Below are 24420 nucleotides of genomic sequence, written 5' to 3'. Positions count from 1 at the left end.
GCCGTCGTAAAAAAGAGTCTTCATGTGACCGAACGGGCTGATTCTCGAGCTGTAGATCTTTGGGCACATGCAGTAGGACATCGGACTGGGTAGTGGGATTCGGAGAGCAGGATTTTCTTCCTCTTTTTTTTTCCTTCCCCGCAGCCGCTCTGCCTCAACGTTAAGATATTGTGACTCACAGCGTGGCACAGCTCAATGGACAATTTTGAACGAGTGGTCGCAAGCCCAGTCATTAATCTTGATGCTTCCCCACTTCAGAGAAAGCTTCTGAGTGGCTTTTGAAAAGACATGTGACGGTCTTCCCATTGAATGTAGGGATGAGGCGGTGGCATTGCTGATGGAATTTCTCTTGTGCACTTACGTGTCGCTGAGACACAGTCCCGGTCAGTGCAATACAGGAGTGAGGCGACGACAAATGCTCTGTGCATTTGGACTAATGCTGAATTACAGAGGTTTTGTTGTCAAACACTCGCTGCCATAGTTTGTATCAGGCTGAGCTGGTGCGACTGATCTAGTGTTGGGTCTCCTCAGTAATGGTAACCTTTTGAGAGAGGTAGCTGCCAAGCAATGGAAAATGCTCAACATATTCCAGAGTCTCTTCTTCAATGGATATGGGAAGTGGAATATTTGGCTAACTCGGTGAGGGTTGATATATGAGTTTAATTTTGGCAACATTCAAGGACAGGCCTAGTTATTTGTGTGCAGAATGGAAGAAATTGAGAACGGCTTGTAAAATAGGTGCACAATGGCGAAGACACTGCAGCCAACCACAAACTATAAATAATTTATGTCTATGGTGGGCAGTTTAGGTTTGGCATGAAGGCAACTGTGGTTAAAGAGCTTTCCATTTAGGCTGAATTTAATAGTGGCATTAGAGGGCTGTTAACCTTTGATGAAGTGAACAGCCACTGTCAGGTACAATGTAGAAATCATAGGGAGTATTACACAGCTTTTCCTGACCGCAGTCCGGATTTTGACGGCATCTGTTTCAGGGGCATCATTCTCCGAAGCCCCGCCGGGTTGGAGAATCGCCGGGGGCTGCCGTGAATCCCGCCCCCGCCGGTTGCCGAAGTCTCCGGTACCGGATATTCGGCGGGGGCGGGAATCGGGCCGCGCCGGTTGGCGGGCCCCCCCGCTGGATTCTCCGGCCCGGATGGGCCGAAGTCTCGCCGATAAATTGCCTGTCCCGCCGGCATGGATTAAACCACCTTTTGAACGGCGGGTCAAGGCGGCGTGGGCGGGCTCCGGGGTCCTGGGGGGGGGGGGGGCGGGGCGATCTGACCCCAGGGGGTGCCCCCACGGTGGTCTGGCCCGCGATCGGGGCCCACCGATCCGCGGGCGGGCCTGTGCCGTGGGGGCACTCTTTCCCTTCCGCCTCCGCCACGGTCTCCAACATGGCGGAGGCGGAAGAGACTCCCTTCACTGCGCATGCGCGGGAAACCTTCAGCGGCCGCTGACGATCCCGCGCATGCGCCGCCACGACATGTCATTTCCGCACCAGCTGGCGGGGCAACAAAGGCCGTTTCCGCCAGCTGGCGGGGCGGAAATTCCTCCAGCGCCGGCCTAGCCCCTCAATGTTGGGGCTCGGCCCCCAAAGATGCGGAGCATTCATTTGGGCTGGCGCGATGCCCGTCTGATTGGCGCCGTTTTGGGCGCCAGTCGGCGGACATCGTGCCATTTCGGGAGAATTTCGCCCCGGAGTGTTCCACTCTGGCGTCGGACCCCGCTCCCAGCCCCCTATTCTCCCGCCCCCGGGGGGCTAGGAGCGGCGTCACGTCATTTAGGTGCGCCGGGCCATGGCGCCGCTAAATGACGTGGCCGGCGCCGCGTAAATGACATCACCCGTGCATGCGCGGTTGCCGTCCTCCCCGAGGTCGCCCCGCAAGAAGATGTCGGAAGGATCTTGCGAGGTGGCGGAGGAAAGGAGGTCCTCATTCAGAGAGCCGGCCCGCCGATCAGTGAGCACAAATCACGGGCCAGGCCCCATTTGAGGCCCCCCCCCCCGGTGCAGGAACCCCCCCAGAGGCCCCCCCCCCACCCAGCGTTCCCGTGCTGTTCCCGCGGGCAGCGAACAGGTGTGGACGGCGCCGGCAGGAAGCCGTCGTATTGGGCAGGCCGCTCGGCCCATGCGGGCCGGAGAATCGCTACTCGCCCATTGCAAACGGCGAGCGGCGATTCTCCCAGCGGCCAGCTGTGATTCTCGCCACGCAGGTTTGGGGGTGTGGGAGAATCGCGTCGGGGCGGCGTGGCGGGACACGCGCGTCGCCCCGGCGATTCTCCCACCCGGCATGGGGGGGGGGGAGAATTCCGCCCAAGACATTTACAGTCCAACAACATAAAGCAATTGCAGTATTGTGAGGCAAATGCTTTGGTCAGATCATCATAGAATTTGCAGTGCAGGAGGAGGCCAATCACCCATTGAGTCTGCACCGGCCCTTGAAAAGAGCACCCTACCCAAGCCCACACCTCCACCCCATCCCTGTAACCCAGTAACCCCACCTAACTGTTTTTGGACGCTAAGGGAAATTTATCATGGCCAGTCCACCTAACCTGCACATCTTTGGACTGTGGGAGGAAACCGGAGCACCCGGAGCTAACCTACGCAGACATGGGGAGAACGTGCAGACAGCGATCCAAGCCAGAATTGGACCTGGGACCCTGGAGCTGCAAAGCAACTGTGTTAACCACTGTGCTACCATGCTGCCCCTGGATCAATGAATGTAATGAAGAGTTCCTAAAATTAAAACAGAAAATTTTGGATAAATTCATGAGGTCTGGCAGCATCTGTGGAGAGAGAAAAAGAGTTAACGTATTGAGTTCCTGGTGTTGTTCTCAACATTTTGCTTAGATATGTCTGGCATCAAAGGCCATGCTGGATGTTCTCCTGAAAGGTCTAAAGCTGCTCTGTGCCGCTGGGAAGATTTCCTCAGCCTCAGTGGTAGATGATTCAGGAGAATGTGCATTAGGATTTTCCTTGCTATGGACATGGAGGAGGTACCTTGGTAGTTTCCACAGATAGAGTGGTGGGCCGGTGTGATCTTTTCCCTCCGAAATCTGTAGGATGAGTACATGGATCCTTGACATAAGTATGAGACCACTAGCTTTGAACACTTCAGCCGGAATAGCATCGGGGTCGCATGCTTTGTCGTTCTTCGTTTGATTGCTTGTAGCTTTCCTTGCCGATGGTGGTTTACCCATGTATTCTACCATGGGGTGCTGGGGATATAGCCTCGAGAATATCAGCTGTCACTGTGGATCCATCGTTGAGGAGTTGTTCTTTCTGGTGTTGACGGATAACATTGATACCCTGAAGAGAAACACCATCCTGTGAGCGAACGGGATTTTGTCCATTTGACCTTGACCTATAGATGGTCTTGCTGGTTTCAAAAAAGCTTTGCATATCCTGATGATCTGCATTTGGTGTATTGCTTAATGCACCAGCAGGAGGATTAAATGTTACACTGTCACTGCCAGGGGTTTGCAAGTCTGTTTTCGGCCCTATGTCGGCATAAAAAGCGGCGCGAACCACTCCGGCGTGGGGCCAACTGGACGTTGCGGAATCCTCCACACTTCCGGGGGTTAGGTCGACGCCGGAGGGGTTGGCGGCGAAGGGCCGGCGCGAGTTAGCACATGTGCAGTACCGCCGGCGTGGTTCCTCGCATGCGCAGACCGGCTGGCGTATTCTAGCGTCTTCTCTGCGCCGGCCATGGCGGAGCCCGACAGGGGCTGGCCAGGCCACCGTGGGCCCCCCCCCCCCCCCCCCAGGGCCGGATCCCTCCGTACCCCCCAGAGGAGTGCACCAGCTGGCCTACCAGCCACGTCCCGCCGTGTGGGACCATGTCCAACCCACGCCGGCGGGACATGCCAGAAACCGACGGCCGCTCGGCCCATCGGGCCCGGAGGATTGCCGGGGGGGGGGCCGCTGCCAACGGCCCCCGACCGGCGCGGCGTGATCCCCGCCCCCGCCCGAAAACCAGCGCTGGAGAATACGGCAGCCGGCCTCGGAGCGGCGGGGTGGGATTCACGCCACCCCCTGCGGATTCCCCGACTAGGGGGGTTGGAGAATCCCGCCCATGATGTTATAGGTAATTTAGTCATCTAGAGAGGCATTTATCTTTTCCTATACAGATCTCATCCCTTCACAACATATTCGCCTTTGAAGATATTTAACAGGATCAAGGTTCTGCAAACCTCTGACAATTAACTTGCATACTTTTCATAGAAATTACAACACAGAAACAGGCCCTTTAGCCTAACCATTCTGTGTTGATATTTACATTACAAGTAGATTATTCCAATCACTTTTACCACCTTATTCTCATAACCTTTCAACCCCCTTTCCTTTGTTCACCTGTTCAATCCACTCTTGACTATGCCTCAGCCGCTTATTGTTGAGGCAATCTTCAATTTCCTTTCAATTTACACTTTTCTTCTCCTGACGTTAGTGGTTCCGTGCTGATTGCAGCTCAATATAGCAGCAGTCACTCTTGGATTTCTCACAGTACATGGCTAATATTTATGCATGAGCTGGAACAGTGACAATCAGTGAGCTGTTTGATTGCAGACCTCAGTTCAGTCTTGTATCGGCCACACTCACACACAAACATTCACATTGCGGCCTCGACTGAGATCATACAGCATGGACCAGCATTAAAACTGGACCTCAGTGTTAGCATCAAGTAAACCTCTCTCCAAGTGCTGTAGACTATGTGCCTCTGTTATACCCTGAGTAAAGCATCACCAAGCCCCACAATGTGATAATTATCTACCATGTCCCACTAGTTTGTGTCCACCAGCTAGTCTAGTGTAAATTGGCAACAATACTATGTTCCAAGCCCAAGGTCACTTGGACCAAGACTCTTGAAATTATTTCATACAACACTTGCAGACAGCAAAGAATTTCTTCCATTCTGTCTGGGCTAGATTTGAACCCAGACTCGAGGGGTCATAGGGTCAGTGTCTAATTATCTGTGCTTCCAGTTTCCTCGAGACTTGTTTTGACTTTCACATTAACACTGTTCTATTCCTGCATAAGAAACCTGGACTGATGCTGATTACTGTGGCACCTCATTTATACTGAACGAGTGTGTATTGTAAGGTTTAAATCCAGCCTCAATGATCGAAAACACAACCTGCCCAAGAGTTTTGCTCTTGGTAATGAGCATATATCGAACATAAAGACTCATGGAACTAATTTTATGTCTTTCCACATCTATTAGTTTAATTGGTTTACACTAATGCTAATTGATAATTACAGCAGCAATTTAAATTACTCCAGTGCTGGTGAAGTGACATATGGAATATGCACCAGCAGCCCTGGACAAGAAGGGCGCAAAAATAGGCAGACATTTGAGTGGACGACTGAAAATCAATAGCTTGTTTATTTAATTTGGGGGAAAAGTCATCAACTAACAGCAGCTCAATGGAGCTTTTTAATAATGACAATTTAATGCAATTAGTGCAACCAGAAAATCAATGTAAACACAAGACAAATCCCACCAGGGTCCCTCTGTGAAGAACAGTGCCTCTTTCACTTATACTGCATTCAGATGGTGTAAAGAGCATTTCTATTTGGCACAATCTGGATGGTTTTTAAACTGTAGTATTGTTTCATTTATCTGTTTATCTGAACTCAGAAAAATTACTGCTCAATTTAGACCCTTCCTGTTGCTTATCTGCCCAAATTGGTTGGTTGTTCCTGGATAAATCATTGTGTTGGATTCTATTCACATCAGGATGGAAAGATCTCATACTCCCTAAACACAGCGAATTAAGAGCTAATTCAAAATGTATGAGATTAAGCAACAGAAAGACCCATGGAGATGATCCATGCATCTCCCTGGACTGCAAGAGATTCACAGATGTTTTAAGGTTTGTTTAAAACCACAGAAAGGAAAAATAAATTAAATTCATCATTTCTGCAAAGGTTTCTCCCCCATCTGCCAGGATCTTTGAAATGGTGCTGTTGCCGGGGAACAGAAATATATTGCCACCAGCAGTCACTGTAATCCATAGCTTCTCACATCCAGAGGTGATGGGAGAATAGACGTGTCACAGAGTTGATTTTTTATGTAGAGAAAGCATGTCCACAGCATGCAAGGTTGTGTGCTCAAAGCTACTGAATCGAATTACTATGATACGTAAGTCCATAACCAGTGCTATGAGCTTGTAACAAAAGGCAATTAGGGCATTAATGAAATATAAAATGGGAAATATTGGAGAGAACTTGGTTGGTGTTCTGCTGTTTCTAGGGGTATTGCATAGAGTTACACCAATTCCCCAGGGCCGGGCAGTGCTGTGGGCTGCTACCTGTGTGCTGTTCTTAACTGCTGGAAGTGATGCTGGGTGAACACATTTCTCCGCCATTATCCTTTACCTGTACAAGGCGTTGTCAGGCCACATCCAGCATACTGTGTTCATTTTCGTCCCCTCGCATTGTAGATGAGAACCCTGGGAAACAACCTTCAATAGAGAGTGAGACAGTCGATTGAACACACATCAAGAGGTCTCCGTTGTCAGGACCGGCTTTTTAACTTAAGAAAGGCAAAGACTTGTGGAAATTTGATTGTGATCCAGAGAGTAATGAAAGGATGACAGTTTGCACATCCACATGGAAAGGCTATACACACTAGAAAGCTTAGGGAGAATCAGGAGATTCTCCCTAACAAGGAGAAATGATGAAAACAAAGAACTATGGCAGATGTTCAGAAGTACTTGGTTCCGGAGAGAGTATTGACCTGTCGAAGATGTTGCCAACAATTTAAGTTGTCAAGAAGTATAATGAGGTCAGATTTCCTGCAAGCATTTAAAAAGAGAGCTGGAAAGGTCTCTGAGGGTGGCTGACCTGTCTACATAGAGGGCAGAATGGGTAATCTGGTAGTAGCCACGGTCTCCTGGAACCTGCTTGATCAGACAGGAATTTCCCAAATGCTTTTTTTCCCCATTCGCCAAAGTATTTGAAAAATCTGTTTTAATTCTTCTCGCAGGAGATTGTGGATGGGTGAAGAGGGAAAATGGGAATATGAGGGAGGGGATGCAATGGGATGATGGTGGGCAGAAATCAACCAATCCATGCCAGGATATTCCTACCAACTGATGCCCATGGTTCTGGGCACAGTACAAAATAGAACAAGCCCGTGGAGCCATGATGACAGGGACTGAAAAAACCACAGCAAATGTTAAGCTGGCCTTATTTATGATGTTTATATATTTTGGCCTTGATTTGCTTTGAGTTGTTTTTCTGCCAATACGAAAGGTGACTATTTTTCAAACATAATTCCCAACTCCAAAATGAGCAGTGGAGATCAGGAAAACAAGTTAATTTTTCCAGAAATGAAGTACAAAACAAGTTCGAGAGGATACTAAATAACTATAAAGTGAAAAAAGTCAACAAAAAGGGAAGACTTGATCAAGAAGGAAGAGTGAGAGCATTAGTATTTAATGGTTTTATAATAACATTTTATTGGTTTATGTTCGTACTGTAATTCAGTGATAAAGTGGGGATCAGATTAGTTTTAAGATGGTGATGTTTATTTCAATGTCACAATGAGTAAGCTGTTGGCCCAGGGAGACTGAAATTCTATTCAGTTGCAAACAGTCTATCTCTAAATATTATGCAGAATGCTTCTCACATCAGGGGCGAGATTATCCGACCCCCCGCCGGGTCGGAGAATCGCCGGGGGCTGGCGTGAATCCCGCCCCCGCCGGTTGCCGAAGTCTCTGGCACCAGAGATTCGGCGGGGGCGGGAATCGCGCCGCGCCGGTTGGCGGGCCCCCCCCCGCTCGATTCTCCAGCCCGGGTGGGCCGAAGTCCCGCCGATAAATTGCCTGTCCCGCCGGCGTGGATTAAACCACCTTTTGAACGGCGGGACAAGGCGGCGTGGGCGGGCTCCGGGGTCCTGGGGGGGGCGCGGGGCGATCTGGCCCCGGGGGTGCCCCCACGGTGGCCTGGCCCGCGATAGGGGCCCACTGATCCGCGGGCGGGCCTGTGCCGTGGGGGTACTCTTTCCCTTCCGCCTCCGCCACGGTCTCCACCATGGCGGAGGCGGAAGAGACTCCCTCCACTGCGCATGCGTGGGAAACTGTCAGCGGCCGCTGACGCTCCCGCGCATGCGCCGCCCGGGGATGTCATTTCCGCGCCAGCTGGCAGGGCAACAAAGGCCGTTTCCGCCAGCTGGCGGGGCGGAAATCCCTCCGGCGTCGTCCTAGCCCCTCAATGTTGGGGCTCGGCCCTCAAAGATGCAGAGCATTCCGCACCTTTGGGGCGGAGCGATGCCCGTCTGATTGGCGCCGTCTTGGGCGCCAGTCGGCGGACATCATGCCGTTTCGGGAGAATTTCGCCCCAGAAGTTCAGCCGTATCTTAACCAGAAAATTTGAAGTACCTCATATTTAATGACAAGTAAATTTTGAAAATAAAGTGCAACAGGATTGAGGCCTAATTCAATACTCATTGTACTCTGGAATATAAAAATAATGACCAAAACATATGTTGACAGAGATTGCAACATTAAACATGTTTCACTTTCACAGAATGAAAGGTCACAATTTAAAGAAGGAAAATGCATGTGAATATTTAAGTCCACCTGGATTGTGGGGCAAGAGTTTTAAATGTAAATCTGTTGAACTTTAAAGTTTTCCACTTACATAAGGTACACAAGTTGGAGTACAGAATATTGCTACGATTCCATAGAGAAAAGGAACTCCCACAAAGCCAATGGAAAGAAAATCAATGGACAAAACTTCACTTTTTAAACCTTCACTGTAACAAATCAACTAAAATCAACTTAATTTAAACATGAATTAACAAGTGAGAATTATTTGATGTATCAAGATAAATCTCCTTTTCAACAGTCGATACGGGAAAGATATCTTTCACGTAATTACAAGCACTCACATTACTACCCTCACAAACGTAGGACCTTGTGCAATCTCAGTCTTTCCAACTCAGCCTCCATTTTGCAGATCCCTCACTTTCCACTCAATCGTTTCAGCCCATGAGTCACATTCACCAGCGGCCTTTTTTTATCCAAAGTCCCCGGACACGGTTAACACCAACAAGGTGCACTCTATGAACCCTCTCTCACACAGGCCACAACAATTTTGATGGCGCAGGAACCCAAGACCTTTACTTCACCAAACCTTTAAATGGACTAGTGGGCTCTGACAATATTGGTGCAGCAGTAATGGACATTGTCCAATCCACAATCCCTGTTTTCCAGTCATCAATGTTCTGTTCTTTCCAACTATATAACACGCACAGAAACACAGTCTCTGCTTTTTCTCTCCGAACCCTGCCTCAATACCAGGATGTGTTTGAAAACTGCCCAACATAAGACTATTCCATTCAGAGAAAACCTTGCTTATTTCTTTTTTATATAAATTCTCAGTATTCTGAAATTATTTCCCAAATGGGAAAAAAAACTGGCTGACACAACAACACTGCAATTAGCTTTCTATTTACCCTTTGCTTCTTATCTCTTGCTCCCCATGACAACCACAGGTCACATGGGCATTTTTTGGACCCAAATGAGACCATAATCAAGAAACCAATTAACCCTCCTTCAGAATACTCCCCAGCCCACTTTGATCTTAAAGGGACACTACACAAAAAGAAAGTACATACTTCCCAGCGCACATAAGTCTTTACAATATACCTAGAGGAATGCATATACATTCACATAACCAAATCCACAATCACTGCTGGATTCACAACAGCCATCAGAAAAATGGTGGTATAACAATTGTGCAGACACAACCAGATGCTTCAAATCTTGTTATGATTTAATGTCAACATGTATTAAATGTAATCAAATGTGATTCATAGAACATAGAACATAGAACAATACAGCGCAGTACAGGCCCTTCGGCCCACGATGTTGCACCGAAACAAAAGCCATCTAACCTACACTATGCCATTATCATCCATATGTTTATCCAATAAACTTTTAAATGCCCTCAATGTTGGCGAGTTCACTACTGTAGCAGGTAGGGCATTCCACGGCCTCACTACTCTTTGCGTAAAGAACCTACCTCTGACCTCTGTCCTATATCTATTACCCCTCAGTTTAAAGTTATGTCCCCTCGTGCCAGCCATATCCATCCGCGGGAGAAGGCTCTCACTGTCCACCCTATCCAACCCCCTGATCATTTTGTATGCCTCTATTAAGTCTCCTCTTAACCTTCTTCTCTCCAACGAAAACAACCTCAAGTCCGTCAGCCTTTCCTCATAAGATTTTCCCTCCATACCAGGCAACATCCTGGTAAATCTCCTCTGCACCCGCTCCAAAGCCTCCATGTCCTTCCTATAATGCGGTGACCAGAACTGTACGCAATACTCCAAATGCGGCCGGACCAGAGTTCTGTACAGCTGCAACATGACCTCCCGACTCCGGAACTCAATCCCTCTACCAATAAAGGCCAACACTCCATAGGCCTTCTTCACAACCCTATCAACCTGGGTGGCAACTTTCAGGGATCTATGTACATGGACACCTAGATCCCTCTGCTCAGCCACACTTTCAAGAACTTTACCATTAGCCAAATATTCCGCATTCCTGTTATTCCTTCCAAAGTGAATCACCTCACACTTCTCTACATTAAACTCCATTTGCCACCTCTCAGCCCAGCTCTGCAGCTTATCTATATCCCTCTGTAACCTGCTACATCCTTCCACACTATCGACAACACCACCGACTTTAGTATCGTCTGCAAATTTACTCACCCACCCTTCTGCGCCTTCCTCTAGGTCATTGATAAAAATGACAAACAGCAACGGCCCCAGAACAGATCCTTGTGGTACTCCACTTGTGACTGTACTCCATTCTGAACATTTCCCATCAACCACCACCCTCTGTCTTCTTTCAGCTAGCCAATTTCTGATCCACATCTCTAAATCACCCTCAATCCCCAGCCTCCGTATTTTTTGCAATAGCCTACCGTGGGGAACCTTATCAAACGCTTTGCTGAAATCCATATACACCACATCAACTGCTCTACCCTCGTCTACCTGTTCAGTCACCTTCTCAAAGAACTCAATAAGGTTTGTGAGGCATGACCTACCCTTCACAAAGCCATGCTGACTATCCCTGATCATATTATTCCTATCTAGATGATTATAAATCTTGTCCCTTATAATCCCCTCCAAGACTTTACCCACTACAGACGTGAGGCTCACCGGTCTATAGTTGCCGGGGTTGTCTCTGCTCCCCTTTTTGAACAAAGGGACCACATTTGCTGTCCTCCAGTCCTCTGGCACTATTCCTGTAGCCAATGATGACATAAAAATCAAAGCCAAAGGTCCAGCAATCTCTTCCCTGGCCTCCCATAGAATCCTAGGATAAATCCCATCAGGTCCCGGGGGCTTATCTATTTTCAGCCTGTCCAGAATTGCCAACACCTCTTCCCTACGTACCTCAATGCCATCTATTCTATTAGCCTGGGGCTCAGCATTCTCCTCCACAACATTATCTTTTTCCTGAGTGAATACTGACGAAAAAACATTCAATAATGTTTTTAACACTTTGAATTAAGTTAGTTTGAACAAAGAAAAAAGAACAAAGAAATGTACAGCACAGGAACAGGCCCTTTGGCCCTCCAAGCCCGTGCCGACCATGCTGCCCGACTAAACTACAATCTTCTACACTTCCTGGGTCCGTATCCCTCTATTCCCATCCTATTCATGTATTTGTCAAGATGTCCCTTAAATGTCACTAGCGTCCCTGCTTCCACCACCTCCTCCGGTAGCGGGTTCCAGGCACCCACTACCCTCTGTGTAAAAAACTTGCCTCGTACATGAGACCATAATCAAGAAACCAATTAACCCTCCTTCAGAATACTCCCCAGCCCACTTTGATCTTAAAGGGACACTACACAAAAAGAAAGTACATACTTCCCAGCGCACATGAGTCTTTACAATATACCTAGAGGAATGCATATACATTCACATAACCAAATCCACAATCACTGCTGGATTCAAAACAGCCAAAAGACACCCAACACCTCGTCTTTTTGGATCTCAATGTGACCCAGGCTATCTACACACCCTTCTCCAGACTCAACATCTACCAATTCCTTCTCCTCGGTGAATACTGATGCAAAGTATTCATTTAGTACTTCGCCCATTTCCTCTGGCTCCACACATAGATTCCATTCCCTATCCTTCAGTGGGCCAACCCTTTCCCTGGCTACCCTCTTGCTTTTTATGTATGTGTAAAAAGCCTTGGGATGTTCCTTAACCCCATTTGCCAATGACTTTTCGTGATCCCTTCTAGCCCTCCTGACTCCTTGCTTAAGTTCCTTCGTACTTTCCTTATATTCCGCACAGGCTTCGCCTGTTCCCAGCCTTTTAGCCCTGACAAATGCCTCCTTTTTCTTTTTGACGAGGTCTACAATATCTCTCGTTATCCAAGGTTCCCGGAAATTGCCGTATTTATCCTTCTTCCTCACAGGAACATGCCGGTCCTGAATTCCTTTCAATTGACACTTGAAAGCTTCCCACATGTCAGATGTTGATTCGCCCTCAAACATCCGCCCCCAATCTAGGTTCTTCAGTTCCTGCCTAATATTGTTATAATTAGCCTTCCCCCAATTTAGCACATTCACCCTAGGACCACTCTTATCCTTGTCCACCAGCACTTTAAAACTTATTGAATTGTGGTCACTGTTCCCGAAATGCTCCCCTACTGAAACTTCTACCACCTGGCCGGGCTCATTCTCCAATTCCAGGTCCAGTACCGCCCCTTCCCTAGTTGGACTGTCTACATATTGTTTTAAGAAGCCCTCCTGGATGCTCCTTACAAACTCTGCCCCGTCTAAGCTCCTGGCACTAAGTGAGTCCCAGTCAATATTGGGGAAGTTGAAGTCTCCCATCACCACAACCCTGTTGTTTTTACTCTTCTCCGAAATCTGTCTACCTATCTGCTCCTCTATCTCCCGCTGGCTGCTGGGAGGCCTGTAGTAAACCCCCAACATTGTGACTGCACCCTTCTTATTCCTGATCTCTACCCATATAGCCTCACTGCCCTCTGAGGTGTCCTCCTGTAGTGCAGCTGTGATATCCCCCCTAACCAGTAGCGCAACTCCACCACCCCTTTTACATCCCCCTCTATCCCACCTGAAACATCAAAATCCTGGAACGTTTAACTGCCAATCCTGCCCTTCCCTCAACCAGGTCTCTGTAATGGCAACAACATCATAGTTCCGAGTACTAATCCAAGCTCTAAGTGCATCTGCCTTACCCGTAATACTTCTTGCATTAAAACGTATGCACTTCAGACCACCAGACCCGCTGTGTTCAGCAACTTCTCCCTGTCTGCTCTGCCTCAGAGCCACACTGTCCCTATTCCTTAGTTCTCCCTCAATGCTCTCACCTTCTGACCTATTGCTCCCGTGCCCACCCCCCTGCCATCCCGTGTGACACTAGCAAACCTCACGGCCAGGATATTTATGCCTCTCCAGTTTAGATGCAACCCGTCCTTATATAGATCACACCTGCCCCGGAAGAGCTCCCAGTGGTCCAGATAACGGAAACCTCCCTCCTACACCAGCTGTTTAGCCACGTGTTTAGCTGCTCTATCTTCCTATTTCTAGCCTCACTGGCACGTGGCACAGGGAGTAATCCCGAGATTACAACGATGGAGGCCCTGTCTTTTAACTTTCTGCCTAGCTCCCTGAACTCCTGCTGCAGGACCTCATGCCCCTTCCTGTCGTTAGTACCAATATGTACAACGACCTCTGCCTGTTTGCCCTCCCTCCCCCTTCAGGATGCCCTCTACCCGTTCGGAGACATCCTGGACCCTGGCACCAGGGAGGCAACATACCATCCTGGAGTCTCTTTCACGTCCACAGAAGCGCCTATCTGTGCCCCTGACTATAGAGTCCCCTATTACTATTGCTCTTCTGCGCTTTGACCCTCTCTTCTGAACATCAGAGCCAGCCGTGGTGCCACTGCTCTGGCTGCTGCTGTTTTCCCCTGCTAGGCTATCCCCCCAGACAGTATCTAAAGGGGTATACGTGTTCGAGAGGGGGACAACCATAGGGGATTCCTGCACTGACTGCCTGCCCTTTCTGGTGGTCACCCATTTCTTTGCCTGCACCTTGGGTGTGACCACATTTATATAACTGCTATCTGTGATGCTTTCCGCCACCTGCATGCTCCTAAGTGCATTCAATTGCTGCTCCAACCGAACCATGCGGTCTGTGAGGAGCTCCAGTTGGGTGCACTTTCTGCAGATAAAGCCATCCGGGATGCTGGAAGCCTCCCGGACCTGCCACATCTCACAGTCAGAGCACTGCACCCCTCGACCTGACATTGCTTCAATTAATTAGTAAATTAAAGTTAAAAGTTAAAAATTTAAAAAAAAAGTTACTGTTACCTATCTGTTTCCTAGCACTAGATTTCTACTATGAATGTGAAAGCTAAATATAGTACTCTCCGATCTCTGGCTTAGATACCCCTCTAAATTATAATTAAGTAATTATGTTTAATTAGTTACCAATGCTTAATTTTAAAAATTTAATTTCGATTCCCAACCAGCCACTCAGGTCACAGCTTTTCTGTGATGTCACTTCAGTCCCCCCCCCCCCACACACACACACAATTTGAAAAGGTAATAAAAGTAAAAATGAGTAAAAATCACTTACTTACCTTCTGAGGGTCTCAGATGTTCTCAGGTTCTCTCCCTGACAGAGACTGCTCCTCCTCCTCCGAACGGCTCCCGAAACTAGGCCGCGATCTTTTTAAATCTCTGCTCCGACTCGCAGATCCGGCGCTTTTTAAATCTCCGCTCCGACTCGCAGCTGCTGCTCTTTTTAAATCTCCGCTCCGACTCGCAGCTCCCGCGCTTTTTAAATCTCCGCTCCGACTCGCAGCTCCCGCGCTTTTCAAATCTCCGCTCTGACTCGCAGCTCCTGCGCTTTTAAAATCTCCGCTCCGACTCGCAGCTCCCGCGCTTTTTAAATCTCCGCTACGACTCGCAGCTCCCGCGCTTTTTAAATCTCCGCTCCGACTCGCAGCTCCCACGCTTTTAAAATCTCCGCTCCGACTCGCAGCTCCCGCGCTTTTCAAATCTCCGCTCTGACTCGCAGCTCCTGCGCTTTTAAAATCTCCGCTCCGACTCGCAGCTCCCGCGCTTTTTAAATCTCCACTCCGACTCGCAGCTCCCGCGCTTTATAAGTGCAGCAAAATTGGACCAGATTTATTTATTTAGTAGGTATTTTCCTTTAAGTAAAGGTTTCCTTTAAGAGACCTGCTGTGTTACTCTAGATGTCTTAATATACAATTTTCCTTCGTCTCAGCATCCCATTCAAATGCCTGGATTGCTAATCAAGGATCAAAGCAGCCTGCAAGGTCTGGAGAATATATTTAGCATACTATTCAGGAAGAAACCCCAAATTGAAGAACATGTGTTGTATATTTTGCATTTCCTCCATAATTCAAATAAATAGATTGTGCACAGTAGCAGTTCATAGTGTCACTCGAGCATTTACCACAACCTCTGATAAAAAATAATGACAACCTCTGTGTTCATAATCAAGCCACATATATGATCGAAAAAGAATGAGAATTCGTTTTTATACTGCTCTTGCAGAATTTCATTTCTGTGTGGTTGCTTGGGTTATATAAAAAAAAATTGTCAGAGATGCCTTTTTGAGAAAGTAATGCCGACTCAGCCAGCAGCTAACTAAGTGGCAGCATTGGAAAGGAGAAGTGAATGACAAAATTGCGAGTTTTCTTTTGCTTTTTTCTTCTTACCTTATACAAGGCGGATTGTTTGGCTTGTGGATAACGGCCAGAGGAGTGAATTGTGATTTTGTGTAACACTGTTTGCCATTAGTGTTGCCTACTTTTTGGTATTAATGGCAGACACAAAAATTGCAAAGATGTTCCACCAAGAACAGGTATATGCTCGAGTTCTATGAAGAATAGTAGAAATGTGTTGGATTCTCAAAATAATGACAATGAGGATTTATAACAAACAGTTGTTTATTCACTAGCTTAGTGTTATGGTGGCTATGAAGGACATAGGGGATCATCAATAGGTGGACTTCGTGGAATATGAACTTCCCTATTGAGCGGGTGGGAACTCACCCAATGGGAAACGGGCAGCAGGAGTTTAAAACCTGTTGCTTCACCCTGGGCCAGTACTCTGTAAGTTGCTCGGCTGTAAGCCGTAGCTGCGCCCTTTTCCATTACGTAAGTAAAATAGTATGATGTTGGAAGACTGAACTTGGTGAGATTATTACACTTAACAACTACTTCATACTTCTTCATTGCCTGCATTCCCGCGGAGGACTCGTGCGCTGTCATGTGACCCGTTTTGTCGCCGCATCATCACGTGACCCCTCGGCCTACATCTTCCACATTTTGTTGGAACAACCGGTTGCATGAGATGTAACAGATGTGTGCGATTGGAAACTATGTGCAGACCATTTGGTAACATGCAAGTTAAACAGGCTAACATTGCATAACTGTTTACTAATCTAATGAGATATGGATTAAGCTGTTGCAGCTGGTGTATAGCTCATCGCATCTCCCCAAATCCCACAAAATTTTCATTGTAAAAAGATGAGATTCAAAAGCTAGATCTAGATTCAATGGTAATATAGTCCTGGAAATTCGTGTTTGTTTTTCTCGGGAGACCTGAGCATGTGGTTATGCCGGCTGGTGGTGTTGTAGTCTTACTCTGGCTGGTGTCCTCACTGTGGAAGGCCTGGAGCACTCTGCCAGTGTGTGGGTGCAGGCCTCTGAAGGAGACTGAATGTCCAGTGGTGTAGATGGACTGTGTCATAGGCTGGATGACTGAAGTGCTATGTTGTCTGTTGGTGCTGTTTCTGATACCTGTAGGAGGCGACAGTGCTTGCATACACGGCGGGCACTTTCTGAGGCTGCCACATAACTGTTCGGTTACGGGGTATGACTGTGTACCAGTGCCAGCTGCTCATGGCCACGTGCGGCCTGAATCTGACCATTTGACCAGGTGTTATGGGGCTGAATCTGTGGGCATCTTAATCGTAGTGCGTTTTGCTTCTCAGTTGGCACTGCATGGGGGCATCATTCACATGGTTTCAAGATTGGGCGGCAGCAAAGTCTTAGCAGTAGGAATCGGGGTTTTGGTATGTCTGGAAAAGAGTCATTGCACTAACGGGGCAGGTCTGGCTGTGGTAGATTTTGCACATTGAGGAGTACAGCATAGAAGTCTATGCGATCCTGTGTGCATTTCTAAAATGCTTAGCTGAGCGAACTGACTGTTCCGCCAGACCATTGGACTGTGGATATGGACAGCACGGTGGCACAGTGGTTAGCACTGCTGCCTCACAGCTCTAGGGACCTGGGTTCAATTCTGGCCTCCGATGACTGTGTGGAGTTTTCACTCTCTCCCCGTGTCTGGGTGAGTTTCGTCCGGATGCTCTGGTTTCCTCCCACAGTTCAAAGATGTGCCGCTTAGGTAGATTGGCCGTGCTAAATTGCCTCTTACTGTCCAAGAAAGGATAAGTGGGATTACTGGGTTACGGCGATAGGGTGGAGGCGTGGGCTTAAACTTAAAGTAGGCTGTTCTTTCCAAGGGCCAGTGTAGACTCGATGGGCTGAATGGCCTCCTTCTACACTGGAGGGATTCTATGAGAGGGGACTGCTCATGATATATCAAAGGTCCATGTGTATGCAAAATTTCAAAATTTAGTGGAGATGAACTGACACATGGGGCGAGATTCTCCGACCCCCCGCCGGGTCGGAGAATCGCCGGGGGCTGGCGTGAATCCCGCCCCCGCCGGTTGCCGAAGTCACCGGCACCGGATATTCGGCGGGGGCGGGAATCGCGCCGCGCCGGTTGGTGGGCCCCCCCACTCGATTCTCCAGCCCGGATGGGCCAATGTCCCGCCGATAAATTGCCTGTCCCGCCGGCGTAAATTAAATCACCTACCTTACTGGCGGGACAAGGCGGCGCGGGCGGGCTCCGGGGTACTGGGGGGGGCGCGGGGCGATCTGACCCCGGGGGGTGCCCCCATGGTGGCCTGGCCCGCGATCGGGGCCCACCGATCCGCGGGCGGGCCTGTGCCATGGGGGCACTCTTTCCCTTCCGCCTCCGCCACGGTCTCCACCATGGCGGAGGTGGAAGAGACTCCCTCCACTGCGCATGCGTGGGAAACTGTCAGCGGCCGCTGACGCTCCCGCGCATGCGCCGCCCGGAGGTGTCATTTCCGCGCCAGCTGGCGGGGCAACAAAGGCCGTTTCCGCCAGCTGGCGGGACGGAAATTCCTCCGGCGTCGGCCTAGCCCCTCAATGTTGGGGCTCGGCCCCCAAAGATGCAGAGCATTCCGCACCTTTGGGGCGGCGCGATGCCCGTCTGATTGGCGCCGTTTTGGGCGCCAGTCGGCGGACATCGCGCCATTTCCGGAGAATTGCGCCCATGTTGTCTGTCATGAGTCTCTGTGGGATGCCGTGTGTGGCAAAATGTCTCTTGGGCTTGGTAATGTCTGTTTTACTCGTAATGCTTAGCAGGTAGTCGAGTTCAAACTACCCAGAAACAAATAAACTAAGATTAAATGCTGTTTACTTTTCCATTTGAAAATGTCAGCTGCGGTGAATGGCCTAGTCAGGTCCGGGGCCTCATGTAAGTGCAGTGGGTCTTTAGCTTGATGTGACTTGAGTGCATTGCACGATGCACATCTGGGAACTTCCCTTTCCACATCTGTGTGCATGGAGAGCCAGTACAGTGATTCCTTGGCCTTTATCTGGTAGCTTCCAACCTGGGGTGCCCTGAGTGAAATTGTTGGGTGTAGTACCTCTGAAGAGATGTAGAGATGTTGAATCACGGGCCGCTCAGTATCAGTCCATCCTGTACTGTTAGTGATGGTGTTACTGTACTGATGGTGAAGAATGTGCGGAGCCCATGGGGAAGCTCCCTTGTGGCCTCTGGCAAGCCCCACGAAATGACGTTGGCCAATTGTCTACATGCAATGTCTGCCTGTAATGCATCTTTGAGTTCCTGAATTGTACAAGCGGACAGCAGCTCTATTGTCATGATGTTGATGTCTTCCTCATAATCTGCCTGGTCTGTAGTGGGAAGGAAGGCTCACAAAAGGGCATCAGCCAAGTACAGCTCCGTATCAACTTTGTAGACAACGCTGAGATTGTAGAGTTGGAGCTTTAGCTGTTCACTGTTTAACTGTTTCAACAGTTGCAGGATGACCATATATGAAGTCATTTTGAGGATGGTGAAGATCTCACCCATTTCTGTGACGGTGTCGACACTCTCACAATGGAGTGTTGTTGGGGGCTGTGTCGCTTCGCTGCCCTGACTGAACTCCTGTTCGTTCAGCTTACTGACTTTCCTCCCCATGGATGACCAACCGGCTCCCATGTGGTTGATGGCAGAGGAAGGCTGCAACATTCAGCAAAGTGATTCCATTTTCCACATTTGTTGCATTTTTTACCATATGCAAAACAAGCTGTTCAGTTCTGAGGGTGCTGGTCACTGCAGTTGAAGTAGGGAGCACCCTATACAGTGAATACTTCTGTTCCCTGCCTAACACCTCTGCTTCTCTTTTGGGATTGTTCGTTTAACATACGGATATTAATGAAAATGAAATGAAAATCTCTTATTGTCACAAGTAGGTTTCAAGTGAAGTTACTGTGAAAAGCCCCTCGTCGCCACATTCCGGTGCCTGTTCGGGGAGGCTGGTACGGGAATGGCTGCTTGTTATGGTTAACCTTTCTCTCGCAGCAGCTGTGTGCAGACTAGATCTCTGAATTCCACAAACAATGTGAATCCTGCCTATTTCATTTGTGAGCGTTCCAAACGTACATTTCTTTGCCACACTTTTCAGGTTAGTCGTGTAAGATTGGATTGATTCACCTGCTCTTTGGTTTATTGAATTCAATGCATGCCTGTCGAGGATTATTGGCTGACTTCATCGGCCACACCTGCTGCGAGATCGCCACAGGCGGGTCGCGGACCTAGAAAAGGTCCATTGACCTTGGACGGGAAATTCCGGTCGCAGGGCGATCACAGCTGGGGAATCTCGCCCTATTTTTACCAGAAGACAAATATTCTCGAAATTCTTTCTAATTATTTCAGGTTCCTCTTTTTCCTCCTCTGCCTGGAAAACAAACAACTTGAATTTCTCAACATCCTCGGGGTCCGCTAAGTTTAATGAGATATAAGCCTGTATCTTCTTCGACTTTGTCAGAGAGTACAGAACCGCAGTAAATAATGTAATAAAAATAATCTTTATTGTCACATGTAGGCTCACATTAACACTGCAATGAAGTTACTGTGAAAATCCCCTGGTCGCCACATTCCGGCCGGCGCCTGTTCGGGTCACAGAGGGAGAATTCAGAATGTCCAATTCACCTAACAGCACGTCTTTCGGGACTTGTGGGAGAAAACCGGAGCACCCGGAGGAAACCCACACAGACAGACCCCACTCCTCCTCAATCGTTTCCCAACCGTCTGCAATGTTTTCATCAAAGATTAGCGGGTCAATGCGGCAAAGTCCTTGTGCCACACTGCCAACTCCTGACACCACGTAAACGTGTTGGGTTCCCAAAACACTGACTGCCAGGACTGATAACGAACTGTGGTTTATTCACAAGCCTAGCAGCTACTTCATGCTTGCAGTCCGCCCGCACTCCCGACATGTGACCCCTTTTCGTAGCTGTGTCATCACGTGACCACTTGGCCGACAAATGGGTTAAAAGAAAAAATTTATTGAAATTTCTACCACAGTCAAAATCACTGAAGCAGTCAATGTAAATTGAAATCTGAAAACGTTCAAGTAAAATATATGAAATTTGATGAGATTTTAAAAATGCACCTAGTTCTTGCAGCCACGTTGATGACGTGGTCTAATTAAGTACACTTGGAGGAATAAGCAAGATTTATGAATATTCAAGTCATTGCAGCATTAAACTCGCTATCTAGTCAACAATTGTGCTATTTTAACACATGTGACATCATGGTTAATGTTATAGTCCTATTTGGCTGTTGCCCCCTCATAATGGAGGACAAATAGGGTAACCGGCCATGTGACTTTATTGGCCTATTTGTCTGATGGTCTGTTACATGATGTGTACAAATAGGGTGTAATTGAAATCACTTCATAAGAAAGTGAGATGAAAATAATGGTACTTATGCCCCTGAGGTGAAAATATGAAGGCAACCTTCAACAAGTTGAATGGCTTATGCACAGTGCGACCAACAATCAAAGCATTGCAGTAGAATTAGTGACACACGCAGATTTTCAGAATAATGCAAATATGAAATCAGGGTGTCTAAATGTGACATTTTAATTTAGGGAAGGAGCCAAGCACAGCAATATCGGACTATCAGAATGTTCTGATTGAATAATAACTGCAAACATGTAGCTCATACTGCACCAGATTTGTGGGGAACCTGTTTCCATGGAAACAAATATGCTTTGTTGCAAATGTGTCTGAGATTAGACATAATGCTCTTTGTTAAAGGGGACACCCCAGCGAAGGGTTTTTACCAACTTTCGGCTGGATTCTCTGTCAAAGGAATCCACCGTTTCGTTGGCAGCGCACTCACGCCCACGGATTTCCCGACTTCGTGGAGGTGCCCACAATGGGAAACTCCATTGGTCGGCTGCCGGGACGGAAAATCCCGCTGCCGGCAGGGGTGCGCCACACCAGAAAACAGATAAGGCGGGACGGTGAATCCCGCCCTTTATTTTTGTTTAGCAACATGCAATACAAATTACCTGATGGGTGCTGCACTTCTATAGCAGCCTGAGTAAGAGTCTTTATATATAAAATAAAATTATGAAACCCTGCCCCCGCCTCCGCAACCCAAAAAAGAGATTTTTGTGAATGAATTCTACATTGAATTTACTGTAATATGAAGTTTGCCCAAGGACCAACACAGTAGATTTAAGTGAGATTCCCAAAAATGCACTGCTTCAAGAAAAGACAACATTCCTTCAGGGAACTATAGAATCAGTACAATGCAGAAGTAGGACATTCGGCCCAATGAGTCCTCACTGACCCTCCGAAAGAGCACCCTTTCTCGGCCCACTCCGCCGTCCTAACCTGCAACACCGCACCCCACCTATATCCCTGGACACGAAGGGGCAATTTAGCTTGGCCAATCCAGCTAACCTGCATATCTTTGGACTGTGGGAGGAAACTGGAGCACCCGGGGGAAACCCATGCAGACACCGGAAGAACATGCAAACTCCACACAGAGGCCGGAATCGAACCCGGTTCCCTGGCACTGGGGGCAGCAGTGCTAACCGCTGTGCCAGTTTCACATGTGAAACAAAACTCATCAAAATGCAGCTAAAAAACTCCTTTAATCCTGTTACTTACTGGCTTGATAATATTAAATGCAGTGAAAGATACAAAATTAAAGAAAAAACATATTCTGTGCAAATTCAATTTGTCAATACATGAGGAAGAGAACTGGGGATAACTCCGGTTCAGTTAACTGGGGTTCTGGGGACTTCCGGGTGCGGCTATGCAGAGCTAGGTCGCATATTCGGCAGCTCCTGCTTGGAACGGACTTTTGGGCTCTTTTACAGGGCCCCCACGGCATTTGTTTGACATTTCCCGGTGTGGGAAGAAGGCGGCAATATTCCCCCGACAGTGTCCCCCAGGAAGGGTATGTCTCTTGGTTGCCAGACACACGCAGAAATAGTGAAAGATTTGGCTGCAACTACAGGATAAACAGGGCCTCTTCCAGCATGCAGGCGGGGGAAGGGCAAGCTTAAAGCTGCAAGCTGACCTGAGGGCCTGTATCAAAGGTGAATTCTAGCAGCAGAGGGAGCAACTGTGAAAAGACCTCATCAAGGCCACTGAAGGGACTTCCGGTTGCGGTGATGCCTAGCTAGCCGCACGCTTCGGCGGCTCCAGCTCCGACGGACCTTCGGGCTCTTTTAAGAGCCTCAACGGGGAATTTTTCGACGACGCAACCCGGTGTGGGGCGTGTGAGAAGGGAGTCCCCCCCAAACGAAGGAGGAAAAAAACCGGCGGCGGCGGCTGCAGCGCGAGGAATCGTCGACCAAAGGGTCAGAAAGAGAGAAGTACAAGATGGCGGCGGAGAAAGCGCAGGCGACATGGGGGCCTGAGCATGAAATTGTGAGACGGTGCGTGGAGCTGCTGAAGAGGGAGGTGCTGACCCCGTTGCTACAGGCAATTGAGGGGCTCAAGGAGACATTAAAGACCCAGGAGACAGAGCTCCGTGTGGTGGAGCAGAAGGTGACAGATATTGAGGACGAGATCCTGGGCCTGGCGGTTAAGACACAGACGCACGAGGCACTTCATAAAAAGTGTACTGAAAGGATCGAAGCCCTAGAAAATGGAGCGCGAAGGAAGAACCTTCGGATACTGGGTCTCCCTGAGGGTGTGGAAGGAGTGGACTGTGGAGCGTACGCAAGTACGATGCTGAGCTCACTGATGGGTGCTGAGGCCCCTACGGGCCCCTTGGAGGTGGAGTGGGCAAATCGGATTCCGGCGAGAAGACCAAAAGCGGGAGAACCACCCAGGGCGATAATCGTGCGATTTTACCGCCTTAAGGATAGAGAAGAGGTCCTGAGATGGGCTAAAAAGGTGCGGAGTAGCAGATGGGAGAATGCAGTGGTACGGGTATACCAGGATTGGAATGCGGAGGTGGCGAGAAGGAGGGCGAGCTTCAACCGAGCCAAAGAGGTGTTGCATAAAAGGAAGGTGAAGTTCGGGATGCTGCAGCCGGCAAGACTATGGGTCACGTATCAGGAGAGACACCATTATTTCGAGACGGCGGAGGAAGCATGGACCTTCATCAAAGAAGAGAAATTGGATCGGAACTGAGGGACTGATGCTGCAGGAAATGTTATTGTTAATGTTACGGTGGAAGTTAATTGAGAAGTAAACAGGGAAGGGGGGAGACATTGGGGAAATGTGGGCGCCGGTGAGGGGGGAAAGACGGGACATAGTTGGAGAATGGGGAAGGGGAGGGGGAGGGGAAAGGGAGCTGCGCCATAAGAGGCGGGTCAGGTAAAGGGATGTTCCCGCACCAGAAAGAATAAGGCGGGAAGACAGGCGCAAGGCGGATGGGAGTTCCCCACATGGGGGGGGTCGAGGAGTGAGCAGGAGTAGCCGGGGTCAGTTGAAGTCAGCTGACTTACGGAAGTAATATGGGGGGAGCAATCAAGCTAGAAAGAGATCTAGCGGGGAGGGGAGGAGGGAGGGAGAAGGGGGGGGGGACAACTGGGTTGCTGCTGCGGAAATCCAAAAGGAAATGGCTAAAGAGTGGGTGGGCGGGGATGGTGTGCGACGCTGGGGGAGCGAGCGGGAGCGTGGAGGCGGGATATGGGACTGGCCTAGAGAAGGTAATGGCTAGTCGACACGGGAGGGGGGCAGGTAGCCCCCTAGTGAGGCTGATCACGTGGAACGTGAGAGGCCTGAACGGACCGATAAAAAG

At 48.8% G+C, this 24420-nt stretch overlaps 1 protein-coding gene across 2 annotated transcripts in view; it reads left to right on the top strand.

Moving 5' to 3' along the window:
* The window catches only part of LOC140399127 (multiple epidermal growth factor-like domains protein 9), a 455879-nt gene that overhangs the window by 192584 nt on the left and 238875 nt on the right, over positions 1-24420 (top strand). The gene's annotated exons all lie outside the window — the stretch shown is intronic.

Source organism: Scyliorhinus torazame, chromosome 22 (assembly GCF_047496885.1).
Source record: "Scyliorhinus torazame isolate Kashiwa2021f chromosome 22, sScyTor2.1, whole genome shotgun sequence".
In the NCBI taxonomy this organism is placed as follows: Eukaryota; Metazoa; Chordata; class Chondrichthyes; order Carcharhiniformes; family Scyliorhinidae; genus Scyliorhinus; species Scyliorhinus torazame.
The sequence above is the reverse complement of the archived record's forward strand: the minus strand, read 5'-3'. Positions and strand labels throughout refer to the sequence as shown.